Consider the following 27,042-nt stretch of genomic DNA (forward strand, 5'->3'; position numbering starts at 1 on the left):
GGTTCTCAAGTGATGGAATGCTGCAACTTTGTCAGCATAACAAGAATGCAGTGAACATTCTTGGTGTATCTTCTTGCATGACCCTGAGTAAGGATTTCTTCAGGCTATAGGGCCAACAGTGGGTTTGCTGGGCTTTTGGATATCCACACACTTGACTCCACTGAGTCTGGCCAGACTGTTCTCAGAAGCCTGCATCATTCATGCTTTCTCCAGCTGTGTGAGAATTCCTCTTTTACCACATTTTTGACAAGAGGCTATCTTTCTCCTTGACTTCCTTGCCAGTCAAATGAGAATAACATACTACTTCATGGTTATCTCAATTTCCACGTCACCCATCACTGATAATTTTTAACACATCTTTATATACTTATTAGTAATTTTTTCCCTTTTCTGTGAATTACTTATTAATATATTTTGTCCATCTCACTATTGGATTTTCTAAGGGTTATTATTATTATTATTTTTTTCTGATTTATAGATTTCTGTGTTTCCAGCTAGCTATTCTTTCCAGATATCCTGTTTCACCACTTTGGCTTTGTGCTAACTTTGTCTGTGGTGTACAAGGGACAGGAATCTTTGATTTGAAAGTAACAAATTCCTTTCTTTATCACCGTCCTAATCTTTTATACTGGGGTGTCTTCAAGAAAGCCCACCCCCTGCACTGAATTTCACAAAACTACTCTCTTCTGTTTTCTCTTTGCTTTCTAGTTTTTGCTTTTTATAATTAGGTATTTAAACTATCTGGATTTTATTTTTGTCTATGGTGTGAGGCAAGACTCTGTCTTGATTTTCTCTCACCGAGTGATTTAATTTTTTCAATAACATTTACTTGACAATTTATCATTTTCCCACTGTCATTCTCTCTCTCTCTCTCATTTATCTTTGTACTCTCCATTTTGCTCCATTTGTCTTTTAAAAATATATAAAAATAAATTACACAAAATACATTTATATACAATATGATATATATTAATGTATAATATATTAATATTGTTGTAATAAACAATAACAAAAGCTGAGCATCTCAACAGGGTTATAGGAAATCAAGCCTGCAAAAAGACCTTAGAAATTACTTCATCTGATCACGTCGTATCACACAGGGGGCAATTAGGCTCAGAGGATGGAAGTTCCATGTTCAAGGACATAGTCAGAAATGGAATTCTTGTCTCCTGACCCCCGCCCCCACTGCATATTTGTTCCATTTCATGACACCTGAGGGTGTTTGGATGTGAGTGCCTTTTAGGGGCAAACACATTCCAAGCCTTAATGTTAGATTGAATACCAAATACCTTAACATTTGAAAAAATGACATTTATTATACCGAGTTGTAAACAGAGAAAAAATTACAATAGAACCCAGTGTAGATCTTACATAAACGGCACCCATTCGGTGTAATGACTCTGAGAATGTCAGTGCTAACAAGCACATAATTGGCACTGGGGAGATAATTTTTGCCACCTTATGCAGAGGGGAAACTGTTCTGCATAATGATTTTACCTAGGAATATTCTTTATTTAACAGACCCATTTGCATACCCTCCCAACTTTCTCGAGTTAACACAAAATGCTCTGGAGACATTGCCAAGTCTCTTCCAGAAGATGTCTGCTTCCCCCACCCCCCTTTCCTTTCTTTCTTTCTCTCTCTTCTTTTCTCCCTAACCCCCATCCTCCCTACCTCTCTCCTCCCTCCCTCCCCTCCATTCCCCTTCCTTCCTACCTTTCTTCCTCCCTTCCTTCCTTCCTTCCTTCCTTCCTTCCTTCCTTCCTTCCTTCCTTTTCTTTCTTTTTTTTTCTTTTCTTTTTAGTTTTTCTCACCTTCCTCCAACTTTATTGAGGTACCATCAACACATAATATTGTATAAGTTGTGGTTCCTAAAATGAGCTTCCATTGCTCAAGTATGTGTTATGTACCTGGAACTATGCTAGAGAGTATAAATGTACATTATGTACATTTATAGACAAGTATCTCAAGTTCGGACATTTCTGAAGGATGGGTTCTTTCCTGTCCTGTCCATCACCATATTTCCAGAATCTAGCATAGGACACCCATGCTCAATGTCATTGAATGACTATGTGAGTGAATGTCATATCTATCCTATGAGGGAGTGGTTTTTGTCATTGTAAATCGAAATCACTTGTCTAAGATCAAAATGCCAGTAAATGGCCAACTGGGATTTGAACACAGGTCAGCTTGACTCTGGGTAATACTTATTTTACAAACATGGTCCACCTTCTCTCGATGGAGCAGAGCATGTAGTCTTGTATTATGCAATATGCCAGCCACCAGCCACATGTGGCTCTTGAAATTTAAACTCATGAAAATTAAATAAAAGTTAAAACTCACTTCTTCAGTCTTAAGAGCCACATGTGGGCTAGTGCATTGGGCACAAAAGCACTAACACATTCTCATGACTGCAGGAAATTCTATTGGACAACAGTGCATTTATATCTACTCTTCTGAGTGTCAACATGTGTTAGGCTCTGTCTTAGATCTGTGTATATGTACTGTCAGTACGTACTAGTTCGTAAGCTCTGGGATCACACACACCTGGATTCGAATCCTAATTCAGGATTTGACTTTAGGTGTGAGTCTTAACCTCTCAGAGTTTGGGTTTTCTGTTCCAAAAAGTAAAGATAATAATAGGCTTTAATTTATAAGGTTGTGTGAAGATTAAAGGGGAGGATGTACAGAGAACATTTAGTTTCTGCCTGTGAAGATTAAAGATAATGATCCCCATCCTGCAGCAAGAAAGCTGGCATTCAGAGAAATGGTTGGCATGGAGAAGGTTGCGGTGCCCTCATTTTAGTGCAGAGACCACAGGAAGTGACTAAAGGGTCAAGAGATGTGCCCTTGGCAATGGAGCCTTCCTAACTACCCAAAGAAGTCACTGTTCCACACAGAAATTTAAAGAACATATTTTATTAAAAAAAAAAAAAGCTTAGTCAAACAAAAGGTAACTTTTATTTTATATCAGGGAAAACTAGACCTGGTGAGGGGAAATGAGTGGCTCAGGACCAACTGCCTGCTTAGTCTAAGAACTGGTGTAAAATCTCAGATATTTTAACTCCCAGTTTAAAGCCCCATTTTTCCACATTTCAGTGCTGTCCAACAAAGAACTAGATTTGGGAAACTTTGCTTATTAATCGGGGCTCTAAATGCCAGGAATCCAAATGAAACTGCCTTCATCTAGAAAAGGAATGTATTGGTGTGTGTACATGGTAAGAGATTCAGGTACAGCTGGCTCTAGGTACCCAAGCAATATCAGGAATATCTGTATTTTTGTCCCTTTGGGTCTACTTTTCTCTGAGTTGGCTCCATTCCTGGGGAAGGAATTTCTCTCTGTGGATGGCCATAACAGTTGTAACTCCATTTGACTTACTTGCACTCCCCTCCCACTTCCAAAGAGTCTCTTTCCTGAAAGATGTAGTAAAAGTTACTGGACTGGCTCTCATTAGATGGCTTGGGTCATATGCCCATTCCTAAATTGGTCACTGTGACCTGGAGGAACAAGACTCACCTCTGGAATCAGGGAAGAGAATCAGTGTAACCAGAGTCGAGGGACTGAGAATGGAGGAAGGGTGGGTTCTTAAAGGAATGTAAGCACCCTGTTCCCAGAAGACAGAGGAATGGATGTTGGAGGGTCAAGAATAACAGGTGTTTTCTGAACATTGTCCAGGTCACTGTTTATAGTCAACCTATCTGCACGCTTGCCCAGTAGTGTCTGATTTGCCATCATTATAATCTTTATCAACCCAAAGAATTTAAAGACTAATAAAAGGAAGTATTCAGTTCCTTTCACCTGTGATGATCAGCAAGGACCCTGGGCAGTTGGACAGTCCTGAGCCCAGAGAAGTGTGGATGTGGAGAGGGACATCATGAAAAGTGTAACTGAGGAGCACCTGGGTGGCTCAGTTGGTTGAGCATCTGACTTTTTTTTTTTTTTAAAGGATTTTTATTTATTTATTTGACAGACAGAGATCACAAGTAGGCAGAGTGGCAGGCAGGGGGTGGGGAGCAGGCTCCCTGCTGAGTAGAAAGCCCGATGTGGGGCTCGATCCCATGATCCTGAGATCACGACCTGAGCCAAAGGCAGAGTCTTAACCCACTGAGCCACCCAGGCACCCCTGACTTTTGGTTTGGGCTCAGGTCGTGATCTCAGGCTCATGGGATCAGAGCCCCAAGTTAGGCTCTGCACTCAGTGGGGAATCTGTTGGAGATTCTCTCTCCCTGTGCTGCTCCCCTTGCTCTCTATCTCTCTCAAAATAAATAAATAAATCTTTTTGAAAAATGTCACTGACACCAGTAGCAAGGAAAGCATCTCAGCTTCACCCAGGGCTCACTGGACTTATAGATGAAGCTCCCAGCTTCCTATCAGGTTGCTCAGCAGGAATCAGGAGTCCTGTCTGGGAGATATGGACCACGAAGAAATCTTCTTGGTGTTGGTGATGTGATGTGGGCTTTTAAGTATCAGTGGGACTGGCATGGACCAACTGGGGAGAAGAATGTTAACCATGAGATGTAGTGGACTGTCCAGCAATGTACAATGTGCAGAGAAGGAAAATCAGAGATTCTGGGTGTTTTCTTCTCCACTTCCCTCCACTCTCTTCCTTCCATTCTTTCCTCTAGGACTCAGGCTAACCCATTTGGCACCTCTGAGCAAAGAAGTAAAAGGCTTCAGGGTAGAGCCCACTCTTGACCAGCTTCAAAATGCAGGATGCATTGGATTATTGCCTCTATTTGGCCTGCTGGCTGAGCATCCTTGAACAAGCAATGACTTGGACAACTGTCCCCAATAGTCTCCTCTTTCTGTCTCCCCTTTCCTTCTTTTTTTCCTTCCTTCATCTTCTACACCTCCCACTCCGATTATGCATGTCCTGCAAATCAAATCTGGCATTTTTCATCTTTGGCTGTCCACTTGTCTCTCCCCTGCAATATCGCGGACCGTGTTAGCAGTCACTGCCATGGCAGGGAAACTTTGACCTCCTTTTCCTTCCTCTGAGAGTCCCCCTTTCTGAGGCTACCTGAACCCCCCTCCCTATATTCCACCCTTGACCAAATCTACCTCCAATTCCTCCCTGGCTGAAGGGCTTTAACTCACAGGCTCAACCCCCCCACCGGCCCCCCCCGACAGGCTTGATTTGGCTCCCTGCACATCTGGGCCTCCCATCTGGCCCCCACACACTGCCTGTGCGGGTTGCTTTATGGATATAATAAATATTACTTCCTTAATATGATTTCGCTTAGGTTCCCAGTGACTCACTCAAGCAAATCTTCCATTTAACACATGACTTTCTCTTCAGAAGGAGCAGAGAAAATATTGTTATTGGAAGAGGCACAGCCATGAGGGGATGGGGAGGAGCGTGTCCACCTAACCTCCAAGTTTGCTGCTGTCCACAGGCCCGGCCCTGGCAAGACTTCAGCACACCAAGACACCAGGTTCACCTGTGGGCTGGAAGATTTCAAGAAATGTTCCAGCCACAGCCAGTAGGGATAGCCACAGAAGTACTTCGAATGTCACACGCTGCCCAGTGCCACCTTGGATCTCACCTCTACCACTTGGTGTATGGACTGGGGCCAAGTCTTATGTCATTGGTCTGGATGGGGGAAAGGACCGAGGTCATCAACCACAGTTAGTTTTTCAGAGGCACACCGACAGCCCTTACTTTCAACAGAAATTTTAAAAATTATACAATTTGAATATAGGTTTCTCTTATCTGACGCTGAAAGTGTGAACAAATGCGCCAGCCAAGTTATTAAAAAAAAAAAAAAAAAAAAAAAAAGTGTGTGTGGTTTGTTAGCGACACCTACTGGTTGAGTGGGATAGAGCAACCCAGCTCTACAGGTCTTACTACCTTGGTGAGGCAGAAAAAGTCAACACACACAATTACCAGATCCTCACATCTGTTTTAAAAGTCAGGTTTACTGAGGCAGGACATACTTGTGGTAAGTGTATCCTTTTAAAACTGTACAGTTTGCTAAGCTATAACAAATATATACAGTAGTGTGACCACCAACATTATCAGGATACACAATATTTTCATCTCACCTTAAAAATTCCTCATATCATGTTGCCATCGATCCCTTATTCCCAGCCTCAGCTTCCAGCAAGAACTGATTAGATTTCTGTCTTCTAGTTTTGCCTGTAAGAACTGGTTAGATTTCTGTCTTCTAGTTTTGTCTTTCCCAGAATGTCATGAATAGAATCACACGGTATGTCATTTTTTGTATCTGGCTTTTTTCATTTTGCATAATGTGTTACTTCTACATGGTTGAAATGTGTCAGTGGGTCACATTTTTTTTTTAATTGTGTAGCAGTTTTCCATTTTATGGATACATCATAGTTTGTGTATCCATTCTCCTGTTGATATCACACTTTACTTTTGCAGTAATCTATTATCACCATTTTAAGGAGAAAGAAGTTGAAGCTCAAAGAAGTGAGGACAGTGAAGGAAACCCAGTGTTACTCAGTTAAAAAGGAGCTATCAGAGACCTGATCCCCAGTTCTGGGAGTGGTTATAATGTTCACATTTCTGTCCCTTTTAGTCTGATGAATGACTTCACATCAAGAATATGTGACTTCCAGGCACCTGCTTGGCTCAGTGGGTTAAAGCCTCTGACCTCAGCTCAGGTCATGATCCCAGGACCCTGGGATCGAACCCCACATCAGGCTCTCTGCTCAACGGGAGGCCTGCTTCCCCCTCTCTCTCTGTGTACCTCTCTGCCTACTTGTGATTTCTCTCTCTCTCTGTCAAATTAAAAAAAAAACCTTGAAAAAATATGTGACTTCTATAAAGCTTCATTTCCTCCTCCTCCTCCTCTCTCAGTAGATGCTTGGTAACTAAGTAGGGAAGGACCACCAAGTTTGGGAAGGATCTACCTTCAGTTGGCTGAGGGCTGTGCTGGAGGGAGTGAACTAACCAACATTTCAGCAACAATATATGAATGCTTTGCAGAAGGGGAGCTGGTTGCAAGATTCACACCTTGGAGTAGGAAGTCAAGTTACATAGACTCTAATGTCCCTTCTTTCTTGAATTTCGTAGTAGAGGAGTACTGAGGGTTGAAGGGCGGGGGAGGGGGTGCAGAGAAAAACCTGAGTACAGATTTGTTCTATGTAACATCATTAATTCTTTTCCCTAATCTTCAGTTTTCCCATCTGCACAATGGACATATTCGCTCTCCTTCATTTGAGGTGACATGCAAAGGCACTAGCACAGCACAGAGTATACGGACAATTTCTGTCCCCTGTCTTCCCCACTGGACTGTATTAAGGACAGAAAAATTCTTTCCACCTCACTTTCTTTGCCTGAGTGGCTTTTTCCTCTATGGTGCGGGAAACATGCTCTCAGTTTTCTAGGAATTTGGAGGGTGTTGGGAATCTTTTCACAGACTCTGCCTTTCTCCCGCACGGATGTCTACCTGGCAGATGAACAACAGATCAGTGTTGTGTGCATTAATTCTTCCAAGGCATTCACATTGGCCTGGGGCCATATTTCAGGACCAGAGAATGGCTCTATTCCTGTCTTATCACAACCACCTGGGCTTCCCAGTGTAGTGTGTACCCCACCTAATCTCTCTTTCCAGGCCCCACACTCCTCCCCACATCCCCTGTTGCACTGGCTGTCAGGTGCCATTCATCTTGCTCACAGAAAGTTCTGTTAGTTCAGGACCAGCTGATCAGAGAAGCTGCATACTGTCTTGCCTGTCTTCTGCTTTCCTCCCAAGCCTTGTGGCAGGTTGGAGCTGCCCTCGTTTCTGGCCACTATGCCCCCTCTAGACTGTTGTACCATAAGGACATATGAAGAAAATGAAAGGAGGGCTCAGAGGAAGAGAAGAGGGAGGAAGCTAGTTCCAGTCTCATAGAAATCTTGAAAGAGACTAACTCTGGCCTTTGCCAGAAGTCCCTGGAAGTAGGATGGTGGGCTGGACTCTAGCTGGTGTGGATCTAGAAGGGGAACAGAAGACTGATCATGGCCTGCCTTGGGGTGGATAGCGATGACTCTGGAGCTGCCTCGACCTTTGGTTTCTTCACCTGTCTAAGCAGACATTCATCCTAGACCCTGGCATCCCAGGCTCACTGTGAGGATCCGATGAGGGACTGGACAGCCTTATAAAAGAATAGCCTCACTTAACCATGTAGAATATGGAATCCAAAGGCTCCAGGTCATGTCCTGAAGACATCGTGAGGGTCTCCATTTGCCCATCTGGACATTACTGCCTCCACAGACATCTGTTGGTGAGTCAGTAGGCCACAGAATTTTTTGTTTGGCCACTGTTCTTGTAACACAGAGTCCAGTGAGGTGAGAGGGAAGCTGAGGCTTCAGGAGATGTTGGTTCTGTCTCAGATCGGCTCTGGACTCCACGTACAGCCTCATGAAAGCCATTCCCTTGTAAGAACCCTCCCTGGATCCCCACTGGGCCCAGAAGGAAATCCAAAGCCCTTGCCTGGCCCCTGACAGCCCTCTAGCCTAATCTGTTCCCCGACCAGGGCAGTCATGAAGCACTATGTCCATTTCCCTTCTGCTCCTCCCTCATCAATTTTGTTCCCACCTCACACCTCTGCCCTTGCAGCTCTCCTTCTTGGAATGTCCTTCCCCAAGTCTTCAAGAGCTCCCTCTTACACTTCCTACAGGTGCTGTTTCAGTGTCCCCATGTCACTGTCTTTGACCCCTCCACTAAAGAGGCACATTTCCCGATCTTAAGTTTTCTGGCTTGTTGGTTTCCTTGTTTACCTCTATTTTGCCATGAAGTCAAGGACCATGCCTGCCTCCTGCCTGGCTGTGCCCCCCAGGCCTTAGAAGAATTGTCACTTGATTAGCTATGTGGTGCTCTAATTAGTTAACAAGGTTCTCCCTCCTCTTGGCCTCTGGGGTCCCCTTCTGCAAAATCAGGAAGGGAGACTCTACTCCTTGGGAGGGGTCCCCGCACTCTCTCCCCCATCACTCTGAATGGAGGGGGTGTGGTAGGCAGTGATGGGCTTTGGGTGGCCCAGAGCCTCCTGACGAATGAGGCTGAATCGGGCAACACGGCCCGTTATTGATCTGAGCAGGTTGTCAGTGAAGGGGAAGTTGTAATTGTTGCTGTAGTTTCATTGTACCACCAGCCCCGAAGGGAAATTAAACTTTGCAGCTAATGGGGCTATATGATCCTTCAACCTTTGATGTATTGAATCCAGCGTGGTCCCTGGAATACTGAGTGGCTGCTCAGAGCATCATTTTTAAGCAGAAAGCAGCCTCAAAGCTGGCGTTCTTTTTCAGCCTGGGGAGGAGGTGGAGCTGGAAGATTCTTGCATTCTTACATTCCGTCAGTTTCTCTAAGAGGCTTAGAAAATCTCTAAGAATCAAATAGGGAGGATTTTGAGCAGAAAGGAACCTCAGGGCGTAAACATCCACCTCCAGCCCCACCTCCTTTCATTCATCCTCCACACAGAAGCCAGACAAGCTCCTACAGCCTGATCTGACTCTGTCACATCCCTGTTTCAGAACCACCAGTGCAACCCCATTGCCTAGAACTCCATTCCTCAAAGTGGACCAGAAGCTTCAACTGCCCCTGTGAGCTGGTTGGAAATGCAGACTGTGGTGCCCCCACTCCAGATCTGCTGACTCAGGAGTCTGAGCCACAGACAATTTTGGGAAGCACTGGACTGCAGGATGGATTCTAAGCTAATGTTCATGACATGTAAGCAATTTTGATCTGAAGAGGTAATGGACTATTAAGAGATCAGGGCAGACTTTGGGTTAAACCCAGACTTGGCCTCTTACCAGCTGGGTGGCTCTGTGCAGTTTCCTTCCTTATCTTGAACTTGACAGGACTATTGTGAAAATTAAATAAATTTTACATGCAAAGTGCTTGGAAGAGCATGATTTATAGTAAACAAATAGAGAGTCCTTTCAGCTCCTACCATAAGCCTGTGTATAGACCCCTCATTCATACTAAAGTGTAAATGACTGATACAACCAATTAATAGTCAACATACTGATGATTCTTATACAGGACCATCTTTTAGAGAACGAAATGAAACTCAGAGACATGAAACAAATGGTAGGAAAGGAGTGGAGAGGAGATTTGATTACAAGATTGCCTGCCTCTAGAATCTAGGTGCTCAATTAGTGCATGCTTGACTTGATTTTCAACCAATTTCCTGGGAGGTAGATGTACAGATAGCAAAACAGAGGCCCAGAGGAAGGAAGCGGCATCTAAGATTCCCAGCTTATGGATGGTAGGGCTGGGAAATACTAACTTAGGGTTATCCATCCAACCTGAATTTACTGAACATATATGCTCCTTCAGGCACCATTCTAGGCTCTAGCCTAGCCTACAGTGGCCAAGACAGGCTCATTACCAGGGCTGTGGGTGGAGACCAAGTCTCCTTCCTACACATTGCAAGGGTGTTGGATTCACTTCCAGATGTGCCAGTGACTTAGAGAATTCTCCCCCTCATCCCATCCCTCCCACCTGCTTTTTCCACCCCCACACCTGCCCCTTGCCCCTCCACATGCCTGGTCCTAACACACTACATCTCCTGGGCTTGCGTCCAAGCTGAGTAGAAGATGGGAAATATTTTATCCCGACACCGTTTCTCATCCTGTCATGGACTTACAGGAAATTACCATTTCTCCCCAGCCAGCTTTCTTCCCTTGACATGTCTCTTGGGAGAGGGAATGTAGATGGGTTCTCCTGAGATTCCAGTGATGGGATGGGGGAGCTGATTTCTCTGGGGTTGATGGCCGCTGAGGTGTAAGGTCCTGGGAATGGGGATGAAGGCAAGATTAAGACAGAAATCAGGCCAGTTGGAAATTCACACAGCACTGGGCCGGGAGGCAAGATCACTGGCTTTGCATTCTTGCTCTGCCATGCTATTTTTAATGATCTTGGGCAAGTCATGGAATCTCTTTGGGCCTTTGAATCCTCACCTATGAGATGATGATCACCTAAAAAAGCACAATGCATAGAGATTACTCCTAGGTCCCCATTTGCAACAATTTCATATGCTTAGATATGTAAACCTCTTTCATAAACACGTGCTTTGCAAATGATGCATGCTACAGAGGGTCAGATGAGGAAGCGAGCATGGTGGGCTGCGAGGATTAGGGAAGTCTCCAGGAGGAGAGGGGACCTGAGCCTCTCCCACCCTACCCCTTCAGATTCCATTTGAGGACTTACAACATGCCTGGCATTGTGCACTTGCTGTCCTACATTCTGTCACATCCATTCCAGAGAAGCATCTCAGTGCCCTGGGTGTAGGGACAGTCCCAAGTAAAACTCTAGCTTAGCTATTGATGAGAAGGTAGCCTTCTGATGGGTCAAGGTCCCTCCACCTGTCAATCTCCTCACCCCAAGAAACAATAGTATTTGTTTCTCATTGCTGCTGTGACAAAGGACCACAAACCCAATGGCTTAAAGCAACATGTGTTTATTGTCTTACAGTTATGGAGGTCAGAAGTCTAAAAACAAGGTGTCAGCAAGGCTATGATCCTTCTGATGGCTGTGAAGGATATTTCATTTCTTGCCATTTTCAGCTTCTAGAGGCCACCTGGGGTCCTCATCTCTGGGCTCTTACCTTTGGCAAGTTCACCCTCTGCTATTCTTGTCATATCTTTGACCACTCACTCTGAGCCTCTTGCCTCCCTCTTAGAAAGACCCTTGTGGTTACAGGATAATCTCCCCATCTCAAGATCCTTAACTTACACATGTCTGCAAAGTCTCCCATTGACATGTAGGGTACTATAGTCTCAGGTTTTGAGGATTAGGATATGGGCATCTTGAGGGAGTCATCATTTGGTTCCTATACCAACCTTCGCTGGTGGTACTTTTCATCTTTTGGAAACAGGGCCTGAGAGAGGGAAATGACTCTGCCACAAAAAAGGTCAGCCATAATAAGTGACCAGAATGGGGTTTGCAGCTGGGACTGTTCCTGTTCCTGGTACCCAGAGATACCTCCCTAGGGAGGGTTTGATGGTGTAGTGGGATAGGGAGGAGAGAACATTGTAGATAAAGGCTGGATGGAGGATTCAGTCAGGGAAACCATTTCTCCCCCTTGCATCATGAGCAACATCTTCTCAGTGCATAGCACAGCACTTGGTACATAGGTACATAGTAGCTGCTCAATAAACATCTAATGAATGAATTAGCTTGCATGAAGCATTTGACCAAAAGAAAGCAGTGACAAAATGGAGACCACAACCACAGTGTTGGACTGTGAAGGATCTTAAATGTCAGAATAAGGAGGTTCAAATTCACTGTGAAGACAGCTGTGGACTACTGGCAATAGGAGATATGCATGTGACATTTCAGAGATGTGAGTCTGGTATTCTTATGCAAGGAGACCAGAAGAGAAAGAGACTGAGGTCAGGAGAAAGGCTTAGTGGGCTGCTGGAGCAATCCAGTGTACTGGCAAAGCCTGGAAACTCTTGAAATAGCCAAGAAAATAAAAGCAAGGAGAGAGGAGGTAGTAGGAGATCTGCAATTGCATCGGAAAAAAAGAGAATTAATTTGATCACTGATTGGAAAAATCATAGTTATAAAGGATTGAATGCCTACTATGTTTTATAAACTGGGCTAGGTATTTTTCATACATAATCTTATCGACAGTCATAAAATCATATTTTAAAATACCTGCTTTATGGATGACACCTCAGGAGCTCTGAGAGGGGAGGCAAGGCGCCAATGTGGGTGCAGCTAGGATGTGGCAGTGCCAGTGCCAGTATTTGAATGCTTGTCCTTCTACAGATAAAGTGGTTTGTACCTCTGTGGCATTGTGTGATTGGGGGGTATACTGAAGGTGACAGGGTGAAGATATGAAATGGGCAGTTAGTCCAGTCAGGGCACATGGAAGATCTATGGTGAGTCTGACATGATGGCAGCTGGGGTGGGTCTTCTGTGGAGTAGAGATGGGTGGGATGTTTGATATGACCTCACTGGGTTTGAGGGGCCCAGGAAGGTCCAGTGGAGCTGATCAGCCCAAGTTGGGGAATTTCAGTCTGGAATTTGGGAGGAAAATGTAGATGGAGATGAGAATCTGGGAGTTCTGGCAGACACAGTTGGCGTCCTCATCCATATCCCTGGGGCTTTACCTTTGTAGAGCTGGCTGGGCTGAATTCCAACAGCCTAAGGGCAATGCTGTTGGCTGGTACCTGCTCAGCTTGCATGCATACAGGCTGGAAGTGCCTGAGAATTAGCACTCTCCAGGAACAGCCTTCAACTAATGATTGGAGGGAGCTGGTGAATAAGTGGCCCCTGCTTCCTCGCTCCCCAACAAGCATGTTCCAAACTGATTCCCAGCATTCTTCAGTGGGATCAAGCTCTATGGCCCACAGTGGTATCTGACTTGATTTTGTACTTTTGATAGGCTGTCTTCCCTTCCCTCTGTCACTTCTGCATGTGCCTTCCCACTGTTTCTTGGGACTACTGAATAAACTACTTATACTCAAAACTTCAGCTCAGAATCTCTGCTTATGGGGGAACTCAAACCAAAATAGGAGTCCTCCTTCCCCCTTCCCCTCTGCCCTGAACCAGCCCCTGAAGGTAGGGGCTGGAGGCAAGAGAGAAGCAAGTTGGGAGACCTGAACCAAATCTTGGGGATATGGGCACATTCAACACATGGAACTGGGAAAGAAGCTTAGAGGTAGAAAGAAAAGAGGAAAGGACAGGATTCTGGGAGTGAAGACGGAGAGAGACTTAGTCATTGGTCAGTAGTGGCAAAGTTACCCTAGAGGCTAAGGATGAAAACTGGAACCTTCTTACATGTAGCAAGTTTATCAGTAATGATTATTTGCAAAACAGTTGAGGTATAATGAGATCAGAACTAGATTTCTAGAAGTTGAAGGAGGTGGAAAAAATATAAGTGAATATAATTATTTCCTAATAAGTATTTGCTAAGCACATATTATGTGTGGTGCACTTTTCCATTCTTATCACTGAGTCTTCAGGGTATTCCTAGAAATTAGGAATGACACCTATTTTATGGATGAGGAAAATGGAGCTTATGGTGGTTAGAGTGACAAGCAAAATCATTAGCCAAGGAAGGATGAGACATATGATAGAGACGGAGGAAAAATTGAGGTATAAACTTACTGTTTATTGAATGTCTATCTTCTTTGTACTATCCTTGAAAATTACTAGCTATGTAACCTTGTGCTTATTATTTAACTTCTGTATTCCTATATCTGAAAAATGGGGGCATTTACCATATAACCACTTGAGATTTGTATGAGGACTTGATTATGTAAAACATTTAGAACAGTGCCTAGTAAATGGTGAACACTTACTAAGTTAGTAATTTCTATTTTTTATTATTAGTATTAATAGTGTTATTACCAGAGCTGCTGTGACCTATATATACTTTGTTGTTAATTTTTATAGCACCTAAACTTATGCATCATTTCCAGTTTACAGATGAGATAAATGAACTTTGGAACATTGCCCAAGATCATGGGAGTAGACAGGATGGAGCATGTATTTCTCTGCCTGATTGCAAAACCCACTGTCTTCCGTTGTATCAGGACGGAGCAGAGATTTTCCAAGTCAAAGTGTCTTATTATAGTTTAAAAGGAGAGGAGAGGGAAAAAAACTGAAGACAGAAGTGAGTAAATGAAGATTAGGTATGTGTACTATTGTAGGTTGGAGAGTGTGACTGGAAGGCAGATTTACAGATTTACCCTGGACCTTATAGACAAGAAAGAAGGAGGGAGAAGATTAATTTGGCATTTTTGCAACGGTGCATTGTGGATGAGAATTTTCCTGTTCAGAGTTTTTTGTAGTCCTGAAAAAAATTAAGTATTGTGTTTTTGAACTGTGAAGGCAGCAGGAAGAGGGGCTGGTTAAGGAGCAGTGAAATCTGACCTGGTCATTATGCATATTATGGCCAATAATAAAGAGAGGGGAGAAATCACGCAGGATCCCACAAGGACCAGGGGAATGACTCAACTCTCCTTTGGGATAGGTTAGCTGGGTCCTGCTCCTTGTTCGGATAAGTTCGTAACTAGGAAGTCACGCACAGCCCTTGGCGGGCAGCCACCAAGACGCTGTCCGTGGTGCTGAAGCCTTTGGGTTGGAACTCCACACATTGTGGAAGGGAGCCCCACTCTGACTCTGGCTCATGGCTTCTACCTTTGAGAAATCCTCCTGATTTCTTGTCTCTGTACAACTTGCATGTTATTACACATGTCTTATATGTTCCAGAATAACCTTTAATCAACTAACATCTAACAACCCTAAAGCTTATCTATTCTCATTCACCAATCATTCCCATTCATTAGCTTTGCTTGGACAATGAGTGGGCAGTTTGAATCCCAGACTTGGTTCCCAACTTTTTTATTCCAAACTCCACAGGTATGCTCTATCAGCACCTGTGTGAAAGACATCAAACCATATTTAAAGAGGGGTGTATTCTGCACAGACGAGAGGCATAGTGTTGCTGAAAGATCTGAATTGAATCATGGATTCAGTATTGGCCAGAGGTGTGTCTTGCACAAATTTTTAAATCTCTCTGAGTTTCAGTCTCCTCATCTGTATAATGGGGGAAGGTCATTGAGGAGGTAAGAAGATAGCTGAGTACATCCTTCTAGGATGTACTCATCCTCCAGGGCTCCATAAATGAGGAAAACTAATGTTAATAACAAGGGACCTTTCAAGCCAAGCATTTCCTTATCCCATTTTTCCCCCTCAAACAGTGAATAATTTGTAGCTATGGGCAAATCAGTTAGCTTCCCAGTACCCCTATTCCCTCTTCCACCTTGGAGGTGATGGTGGTAGTTTTGGTGGAGAAAGTTTCTCTCACGACTTTAGAATTGTGTGGAAGATTAAGTTTGTTGAAAAAAATGGAGGAAGATGTAAAGTGTAAAGTGCTGTGTTTCACTTGTCATGTTTCATTCTTCATGGGGCAGCAAAGATTTGTTTTCTTCATGAACACTGCCCATCAACTTCTGGCAAGCCATTAGTGCAAACTTCAACCCCCAATAAACCCTGTCTCTGTGCTCACTGTACATCTGGTTTTGTACCTATTTCCCCTCCCCCCCGGTAGTAATTTGTGTTGCCACTGTCTGTCTCCCTAAAAACAAGACCATGTAATTCTTGAGGGTGAGATCCATACCTTAGCTATCTCCAGATTCTCAAGATACATGTTCGTTCTGTATTTATTTAGCTATGTAGTATTTATTTACTTATATTTAAATAAATGTTTAGTCAAATAAACCTGGATTTGATTGAAATAAAATAAATATGGCAGATTGAACATTGAGTGGGCAGTCAGGCTGATTTGGATTGATGTACTTCAATTCTGCTTTCACCTTGCTGGCATGGTTCTGGGAAGCCCTCTTTCCTTCTCTGAAGGCTCAGTTCTGCTTTCTGAAAGATGACAGGATTGTATTTGATGAATTTTAAGGGGACTTCCAGCTTTTTTAAATCCAGCACACATTTAATAGGTATTTATTAAGCACCTATTGTGTGCTAAGCAGTGGGAAGCCTGATAAAGAACAGAACATGCTCTAGACCCCAGAAAGTTCTTATTCCAGTGATGGCAGGGAGGAAAATTATCAGACAAGTACAATATCGCATGGATGTGGAAAGTTCTAGGACTATAACTGGTGTTAGCACAAGTGTCTATTTCTGCCCGGAAGACAGGTATTCAACCTAGCCTAGGGAGGTGAAGGATGGGAAGGTTTCCTGGAGGAGGAGCTCTTCAAGATGATGACAAAGGAATAAGAGTTAGTTACTATGGATATTTAGAAGAAAGTTTGAGGATCAGTTCTAAGTGGCAAAAAAAAGCGCTTGCAGATGCCTGAGTATAAAGAAGCCAGGGTATATTCGTGAGGCCCCTAGCTGAAGCATGGAGTGTGTGTGCAAGGGGAGAGTGTTGGTGGTAAAAGCCATGCCAAAGATGTAAGCAGTGGCCAGAGGTCTACATGAAAGCATTTGACAGTTAACCTGAGGGAACACAGAAGGGTTTCAATCAAGAGAATGCCTGCATTCTCAGATTGCATTGTAGAAAGCACTCCAGTTGCAGGGTGGGTATTGATGGGTGTTGGATGGGAATGAGGCCAGGCTTGGGGACCAGTAGGGTCAATGTAGTAAGAATCTGGGTGCCAGGAGCTGGAAGCTGGGACTGGGATAGTGGGGGCAGGTTGGAGCAAGGTGAATAAAATTGAGAGACATTTACAAAGTCCTATGTACTGACTGAGTACAGATGGCAATAGAAAAATTCGGTTCTCTAGATTGGGAAAGTAGATGTCTGGAGGGCTGCTTATTGAGCAGAGCATGGGAATGGAAACACATGGGGCTGGGCGTGTGTGTGATGCTTTCCATGTTGGGCATTTTGACTTTGAGGGGCCATGGGGAATTCAAATGAAGATACTGAAGTCCAGGGCTCAGGAAACTGGTTTTGATGAAGGTTAAAGATACAGTTAAGATACAAATGTCCTCTCCTTCTATTGTCTACCCCAAAGGATCTTTTCCTTCACTGAACTCTTTGAGCTTGTTGGTGCCACACAATTAGGCACTTAATTGTTTTCTAATTGATATGTGCCTTGGGCTGTTACACCCAATAAATTTGCAAGCTCCTTGCGGGCAGAGGGCTCCTTATAATGCCCTCCGAAGCCTCTCCCTGGGCACCAAAGGAAATTTATGAGATATTTGAATGGGGGAGAGTCAATCATCTATGGCCACTCAGGACCTCAGTGTCCCCATCTGTAGGATGGGAATTGCCAGGCTTTCCTTCAATCCTTCTGTGATCCCTTAAGATTCTAGCTTTGCTCATTCCTCAAAATGGTGGAGAGTGAGCAAGGGGATGAGACAGGAAGCAGCTCATTGGACCTTTAAATGCAGCCCCCTGGCCTGGTCCAATGTCAGGATGTCTAGGCAGGAAATAGAAATAACATTAAAAAAAAAATAAGAGGAGAGAAGCGAATTGTTTCTCTCCACTAGTAGCAGGCGCTCAGCAAAACAAACAAGCCTAACGGAATGCTTTGGCGATTATACAGACAAACAAATCACTTTCCCAAAGTGCTTCTTGGGGGAATTACGGCTCCTGGAAATGAAACACAAACAGATTATTAAAAAAGAGCTCCCCGTTGGGAGAGAAACAGTATTTACAAGAGAAGATGTGCCTAGCCGGACCTCTAATTGCCGTTCATTATCTCATATTGATTTAATTAGCTGTTGCACTCGGGTCTGAATTGCTTGCCGCCCGCAGCGGGGGACCAGCAGAGAGAGGGGGTTCGGACTGACCGAGCAGGCTCCCGCCACCTCTCCCCTCCTCCCCCCTTTCCCCTGGAACATGGGGGTCAGCGCGAGGGGTGGCCCAGCAATGGCAGAGTGGCCGCCCGGCGGCTGGAGGTGGCCAGCCACGTCTGAGGCCTCGCAGGCTGCTCTGTCTCTCATGCACCTCAACTGGGGTGGCTGCAAGGAGCTAATTAGCTGCAATAATTAGAGAGAGCGTCTTCATAATGTGGAATTAGAGTGGCTTGGAGAAAGCACGGGGAGATATATGGTCCAGGTTGGCGGTGGGAATGAGGGAGAGACACAGGCAGGGGGAAGATAAGGCAGCCTCCCACGAGGTCCTCTGGCCCCTGTGGGGTGACTTTTCTACCCCCTTTTCTAGGGTCACCACTCCCATGTCCGGCTTTTCAGCCATTCCTGGCCTCTCCACCCCTCTGCGACCCAGAGACTCCAGCGGAGCAGAGATTTCCAGATGAAGAAGGAAGGTTATTAGCATTTCTCTCTAGTGGGCGTCTGGGACCAATTGTTTTGAAGATTTGGGGTTTATAATTGCAAGTGATTAATGGAAGAGTTGGCAATCAGGTTTAAAAGGTTGCTAATTGCTCTTTTAACATAATTGTGTCCAAGTGAGAGCAATGTGTGTGCACGGGCTTGGCCTGCAGAATGCACGGTGTTGGGCATTTAATGGTGTCAGGGCCTTTCCTTCCTCTGTCAGTCCATTCATCGAATCTTGACCAAGAGTCCATGAAGCTCCTGGCCCTGTGTGGGGTGCTGGGGACAGAGCTGCAAGAGACAGAGCCCATTCCCTCGAGTGGCTTATTGTCTGGCCGGCTGGGGGACACAGAGTTCTCTTCTCTGGTCTGTTCATGCCCAAGCAACTGAAGCAACCCATGCTTGTTAGACGTTTCCTAGGAGCTCACCCTATTGCCCAGAAAAAGGAGGAGGGGGTAACAGACTCACTGGGAAGTGCTAAGTACGACAACTGTACAGGAGTCCAGCACAGGCAAGAACCAGAAGGAAGGCAAAATTAGTCTTGGACAGGCTGAAGAATATTCCAAACCAACGATTTAAGTTCCTGGATTGCTAAGGGAAATCCTCAAACCTCTTCACTTAAAGCCTATATTTACACACAATTTTAACAAGCTTGGTAATCTCATTTTCCTTATTATAACAGGTAAAAAGGAGTGATGGATGTGTCTAGATAGATTGATCAATTGATTGACCACAACTTATAAAGTAAGCCCCATCTGCCAGAAATTCAGGCATATGGAAGTCGGGGTTTACTCACGGGTACATAATCTATAAATTAGGTTCCAGTTTCCAATTCTTATATTCTTTGCATCAGGCTCATGGTAGGTCCCCACATTTCAGATATTAGGATCCTCTAGAGTTTACCGTATCAAGCAGTAGCAAACAGGGTTTGTTTCGCTTACAATTTTGGCATTTCTTAGTAATGACTGCTTGGAATGTTGCATTCAGAAAGCATTCTAAATGTGTATCTGGTCCCAGTGGGGGGGAAAAAAACCCAGTAATCAGTTAGTAATGTCTGCTCTGTCTCAGGGAGGGGGTGCAGTGGTAGGGATCCCACAGATTGGCCACTCTTGCTAAAATGTCATCTTACCATTCAGATATGAAGCCAGAGTCTCAAAGAATGGGAATCACTTGAGTAAGAATTTATTCACTCACACCCCCAGGCCCAGTCCTGCAAGGAAAAGAGGAACCATGGCTTGGGCTCTTGAGGGGCTTATAAGTTATTGGGAAGGGCAGCTATAGATAAATAGTATGTACAGAGAAAGAGTTCAGAGAAATGGTGCAGGCAGGATATCACAGAGGAGGACTCAATTGATTTGAGCATCTAAAAAGGCTGAGAGGAGATAGGTTATGGGGGGACCTAGCAAGGGCAAAGACACAGTCAGAGAGGGCATGCGTACATGACATACAGACATGAGAGTTAGGGGTGAGACTTGGTTGGAGTAGATGCAGAGTTAGGAATGGGGGTGCAGAGATAAAACTAAGTGTCCCATAAAGAAAGGGCATCTTTCATCACTTCCAGTCCCATTGTAATGATCAAGGTATCTTGTACACAGTAGGTGCTCCATAGGTGTCAGGTCTGTCTCCAGTTCTCCCTTTAATGTCATTAATTCACTCAGCAAGCTTCAGTGGGTGCTTTGCATGTTCCAGATCCAGGATTGAGTCCTGGGGTCATGCTGAAAAATGAAAAAGATGTGACTTACCATCTGGCAGGAGAAGCCCTGCAGCCAGAGAAAGAGCTCTGGGCTGGGCATCACCAGACTTGGGCTCTGGGTTGGTGGAGCCACAGATTTGCATTGTTATTCTGAGAAAATCACTGGCCATGTCTGAGCTTCTTTCCTCCTCTGTCAGCAGACTTTCCATCACACTTAGGAGCCAACACATTCAAAGGCTCACCCCGGTGTTCCTGTACAACAAGGACCTGCCCATCATTCCCTCTTCATCTCCCATGACTACCCACCCTGATCACTCAGCTCCAGGCTTCCTTTCACTCCCCTAACCTTCAAGCTCATTCCCATCTTCACTGGTGCCTCTTCTACCTTCCAGCTGGCTGGCTCTTTCTCATCCTTTGGGTTTCACTACGAGGGCCACCTCTTCCAAGAAGCCTTCCCTGACTACCCTGTCAGGAGCTCTCTGTCACAGCCCACTTTGCTCTACGCTGGACTTACTACACTTTGCAAGTGTCTGTTTCCTAGTTGGTTACCTCTTTTTTCTCTGTCATCCCTTGCTAGTCTGAAGGCAGGGATCCTGTCTGCCTTTTCCCCATTTTGTTCTCATTGCTTAGCCTGGCACCTGGCTCATAGTTATAAATATGTGTAAAATGCATAAATAAATGAAGGTGTGGCTCTGATGGGTTAAAGCTGCCAGAGAGCTGATGTGGCTGGACCTTCCTAGAATCAGTGGTATAGAAATCTTCACTGGGATTCTGGGAAATGTGGATTGGTGTTCTCACATTCACCAGCTGTGTGACCTTGAGTTGATTCCTTCACCTCTCTGGTCCTCAGTGTCTTCATCTGTAAAGGCAATAATCATTGTACCTACTGCAGAGCATTGCCTTTGTGATGAAACGAGACAAAAGAACCTGAAACTCCAAGTCTGATGCTCAGAGCTACCCAGCATCAGGCTATTTTTGCTTGCTGTGCTCAGTGTTTCCAAACAGCGGAATAGGTTCTGTTGGGTGGTGCAGGAGTGGGCATGGTGGAAGGTCAAAGAACTTTAACTATTGGACTGGGGGCAGGAGGTCAGAGCAGTCAGGTGCCACCCTGCCCTAAGCATCAGCCTCTCGCTGGTTCTGGGCTATAAAGAAGTGAGCCCCATGGAGCTTTGATTTAATTAGCTCCATGATATTGCCCTATCGATCACTCATCTCAAGTCTGCCAACTGGGGGATGAGTGGTTTGCCCATCATGCTCTCACTTATGGGAAGGAAGAGCAGGTATCGACTTGTTTATTCAAGCCCAGCTGGGGAGTCCCCTGAAGCACCCCCACACCATCCTCCTTGCACACATACCGGAGTTTGGATAAATCTCTCTTTTCTCTGTGCTCATCAGCAAGCCCTTTTTCCTTCTCCCAGGGCTTCCAATGTCCTCCCCACCTCCTCATCACCTCTTCTCTGTTTGAATTAGCTTTAATATCTTTTTGATGGAAAAAGTGTTTGCTTTATCTCCAGTGCTACCTGTCCTAATTGTTTCCTGTATCTTGGGTAATACCTCATTAATTGGTAATACGTCCTCCTTCCACCTCTTCAGAGTGGCCTCTGTTTTTTGTGTGTGTGTGTCCTACTGCTACTGATGCTGGATTTGGGGTTGGGGGACCCTGTCAACTTGAAGTTTACATGGGACTCTTCCTGTTCTTGTCCTTCCTGCTTATCTGTTTCTCCTCATCCCTTCCCTTCCATTTTCTTTTCCTGGTCTTCCCTCCCCTCCCTCTTAGTTCCCACCTCTCCCCTTCATCCTTTCCCTTCCCTCCTCTCTTTTTCTTCCCCCCCTCCCTCTTTTCATCCTTTCCCTTCCTTCCTCTCCTCCCTCCCTCCCTCCCTCCCTCCATTTCCTTCCCTCCCTCCCTCCACCCTCCATTTCCCTCACTCAGCCTTTCCTCTCTTCCTGGAAACAGAGTTCAGATGAGGTCAAGCATGAGAGCCTGACAGGAAAAGGGAATGTGCCACTACAGGGAATGTGCCACTACAACCCAGAGGGGCAGCTGGGATCTAGGTGCTCTGTGACTGTCTCCACCACGGGCCATGTGTGATTTCTGGTTCCCTTCTCATCCTCTCCACAGCAGCCAGAGATGGGTGTTTTTCCATACATGTGACACTCAATGTAAGCCCAGGGATCCTTGGTCGGGGACAGGAAGAGAGGGGCTTGGGGTCTCATCAGTCGGGAAATGCTGCACAGTATGTAAAGGACTCTGGGAAAAAAAAATCACAGAACACTGGGAAAGTAAAGGCTCTGGAAAGGCCTGTGGGAATGAAACCTATTGGATTTTGTTTCATCCAAAGATTTCTGACCTTATTCACTTTGTCAAGTGCTAGGAGGAGCTAACTGGCTTGAGAAGTATGAACCTCGTGGAGTGTAACAATCAAATCCTTACAGTGTTCTGCCTTCTCAGAGGCACTGGCTTCCTGAGGAGGAACTAATGACTCTCCATCTGCACCCAGAAGAGGTGAGTTTGAGACTCTGCCAGAAAATTAGGACAGTCACCTTTTCAGAGCTTGTCTCTGGTTGTGTGGCCCCAAAGGGCAGGCAGTCAGGGGGAGGAGACACTTGGCAGTCAGACACAAGTTCAAATCCCAGCTCTGCCCCTTGATGGCTGAGCCTTCCTGGGCTCATTGCTAAAACTCTCCTGTCTCAGTTTACTCACCTGTTAAATAGGATCATGACACCTCTACCATGAATACCACTGGATCACACGAGAGACCATCAACATAATGTTCACGGAATGTGGACCTTCAAGGTGTTCAGTACATTTGGGGAACGTGCATGTTTTGTGTGTGTGTGTGTGTGTGTGTGTGTGTATGTAGCCAAATTCCACATAACATAAGATTAATCGTTTTAAGGTTTGCCGTTCAGTATTAGCACATTCATGATGCTGCATAGCTGCTGCATCTAGCCCCAAGACATTGTCATCACCCCAAAAGGAAATCACGTACCATTAAGCTGTCTTTCTCTACTATCCCCTCCCCAACCCCTCTCGACCAACACTCTGCCTTCTGTCCCCATGGATTTCCCCTCTTCTGGATGTTTCATATAAGTGGGATCATACAGGAGGAGACCTTTTGTGTCTGGCTTCTGTCACGGAGTCTGTTTTTGAGGTTCATCCATAGCGTGGCACGTATCAGTGCTGCACTCCTTTCATGGCAGAATCTTGTTCTAGCCTATATTTTGTTAATCTCTTAATCACTTGGCCAATTTTTTTGGAATTCCTTCACTCCTCTTGGTAAAATGTCATGATCTACTCAAATGGACATGTAGGAACTGCACTGTGGTTAGAACTAAAAGTTAATAAGAGACAGTTGGCTGTGGTTGATAGAGCTCGGGACTGGAAGTCAGGAGGCCTGGGCCCTGATTTTGACTTTGCTGTGTGACTTTGGAAATCCTCCTTCCCCTCCCTGGGTCAGTCTTCTCACCTATAAAACAGGGCTGGTCAAGATGATTTCCTGCTCTAATGTCTTCCATGTCTAGACATCTCTGGGCTTTCTAATGGGGTCACCCCATCTTCAGAAAACTTACCTTAGGAGTACTGGAAGCCTGGTTTGTCAGATTCCCCATTTATGTATCTGACCCTGGGTGATGCAGGTGGAAGGACCTCAGTGTTTCCATCTGTAAAGCCAGGAGGAAAAGTGTTGAATTAGGCTTCAGTTTTATGCTCCTGTGAATCCCATGCTAAGTGTAATGGAGCAGCATTTCTGTAGCTTTCCCTGACCGGCGTGATGATGGGGCTGGGATTAGTCACACTTGATTTGAAAAACCAATGCTCATGAATCGAATCTATTTGCCAGCAGCCTGGTCCACTGTTCTCCAGGAAAACGGTCCCACTGAATTTCATAGTGATACCCGTGAGCTCCCAGGATTTGAATTTTCTCTGTGGTAGCTCTTCGGGAAGACATATTTTGACAAACGTTAAAAACGCCTGAGTTTATTTCTACTGAAGTGGAGCAATTGGTGAATAGAAACTAATTAGAAATTAATGAGCACTCTAACATAGGGGCCCCCACTCCTGACATGAGGACTCTGGTCATGAGCTCTCCCTTGCAAACAGTTGTGGAGAGAAGTGGCATTCATAAGAATCCACTGTATCCCCTCACTGAGTTCAGGGATCTGCACTTAGGGATAGAGACCCCCCAGCTGGGCCTTAGAGGAAGAGTTTACTGGCCAGCTGTTATCTGTGGACACACAGGAAACCCACACCTCCTGGGTGCTACACAGCCAATAGCTGCCTCCTTGGGAAAGTTATAGAAGGTAGCACTAGGGATTAGACTGTATACTCTAGGAGGAAAAGAACCATGTCATATCACTAATTTTGCTCACTGTTTTTTCTCTGGTGCTAGTGAGGGGTTTCACACATAGCAGGGGCTCAATAAATATTTGTAATTTGTCCTAGAGCTATGAAGTTGAAATGTGATAAATGTGAACCCAGGCATACTTAGGCCAGGATGTCTGGGCTTCCCACCTGGTACAAGCTTCCTTATCTAGCATGGATCACATAGTGTTGTCATAGTCCTCTACTAGAGCATGGGATGTGTAAGGAGGAGTCCTTTCTTCATCTTCATATCTCCAGTCTCCAGCACAATACAGGATCTATCTATAGTAGGTGCTCAATAAATGCTCATCATAGTAAGTTGGGTGAGATCTTGGTGAGCTAGGACAATCTTTCTGTGGCAGGAGGAACTAGAGTTTTAGACAGAGAGTTAGAACCATTGTATATACCAGGTCTCAGCCCAGAGACTGGCATACAATCAGAGCTTAATATTGGTGGGCTAAACAGAAATGTACACTTCAACCTTGTTCAATCCAAGAGAAGGAACCACACTGCAGGAGAGACATTGAAAAATGTCACCATGAGATACATTGCTTGAGAGGCAGTCATAGTGAGGGCATGCTCTCATTACCCCAGAGGGGTTCTGTTGGATTGGGTTGTTAGGAAACAGATCCTGAGATGGAAAGTTGCACGTAGAAGAATTATAGGGGCATGATCTTAAAAGGTACATCTAGAAGGAAGGAAGGGAGGAAGGAAGGGAGGGAGGGAGGAATGGAGGAAATATTGGTAAAGATAAAACCTTGATCCATGATGCAATTTATACTAAGGCCTCCCTCAGCTGATCATACAGAAAGCTCTGCAGCCAAAATAAATCTTCAGACTTGCCCCAAATTGAACTATGGGGCTGGGCCTTTGTGTGCCCCCATAGCTAGTCATGGTCATGTAGGCCAGAGGTGTGACTTTGGTCAAGGTTGGTCCCAATGATGGAGGGCACCTCAGTGAGGGATGCAGCCATGAGCCATCAGCAGCCAGAGGTTGGCGGGTGCATTGGTCCTGAAGAGTGTGTCTCACCCCCAATAATTCCAGGGATGGTGACTTGCTGTGTTCCCCGGCTTCTAAGTGACAGACCTGGGATGCAAACCCTGGTTTCTGTAGCCTGGGTATTCTTCTACTCCATCACTGGACTCATCCTGTGATAACCATACCAAGCAAACCTGTCCCTGTCTCCCTTGAGGAGGTTAAAGGGGAGTGGAATGACTGGCAGGTGTCTGCTCTGGGAAGTGACCATTAGCAACTAAGGGACAAAGGCAAGTAAATGCTAACTTGTGATCAGAGTAAATGGGATGATCTCAGTTTCATAAACTAGAACTCAGACTTCCAAGCCTGCTATCTCAGAGCTTGCTCTATTATGTCATACCTTATAAAAAGGGGAGGGGAACTAATTGTACATCTACTGTATGCCAGACACACTGTAAAAGGTGTAACTGCCTTCCTCTTCTTCCTCCTCCCTTTCCTGTGCTTCCATATTCACTTCTTCCTCCTTTTCTTCTCCTTCCTCCTCTTCCTCTTCCTCCTTCTTCCCCTCTTGCTTTTCCTTTTCCTGTCCCCTGCTCCTCCATCTTTGGTATGACTTTTCTCTTGTAATATCTTCATAACCCTGGGAGGTAGCAATTATATATGCCCAATTTACAGAGGGAGACACTGAGGCTCTGAGAGTTGAGTGGTTTGTCCAAGGTTACACCTGTGGTGATTAGAGAATGAGGAAGGAAGGCCACAAAGCTACTTCCTTACCCAAAGTTTCAAAATTAAGAGTCAGGCCTTGGAGTTTTAAGTTAAATTGCCAATATGCTACAAAGTACTGTGGATTCTTAGCTATCCATGACTCAGCCCTGGGGGAAGCCATAAAAAAATCCCATGATTAGCAGCCAAGAATACTATATCCAGCTAGGCTATCATTGAAAATAGAAGGAAAGATAAAAAGCTTCCAGGACAAACAAAAACTGAAAGAATTTGCAAACACCAAACCAGCTCTACAGGAAATATTGAAAGGGGTCCTTTAAGCAAGGAGAGAGCCTAAAAGTAGTAGATCAGAAAGGAACAGAGACAATATACAGTAACAGTCACCTTACAGGCAATACAATGGCACTAAATTCATATTTCTTAATAGATACCCTGAATGTTAATGGGCTAAGTGCCCCAATCAAAAGACACAGGGTATCAGAATGGATAAAAAAACAAAATCCATCAATATGTTGCCTACAAGAAACTCATTTTAGACCCAAAGACACCTCCACATTTAAAGTGAGGGGGTGGAAAACAATTTACC

Source organism: Lontra canadensis, unplaced genomic scaffold, assembly GCF_010015895.1.
Source record: "Lontra canadensis isolate GAN:19392208 unplaced genomic scaffold, GSC_riverotter_1.0 scaffold87, whole genome shotgun sequence".
In the NCBI taxonomy this organism is placed as follows: Eukaryota; Metazoa; Chordata; class Mammalia; order Carnivora; family Mustelidae; genus Lontra; species Lontra canadensis.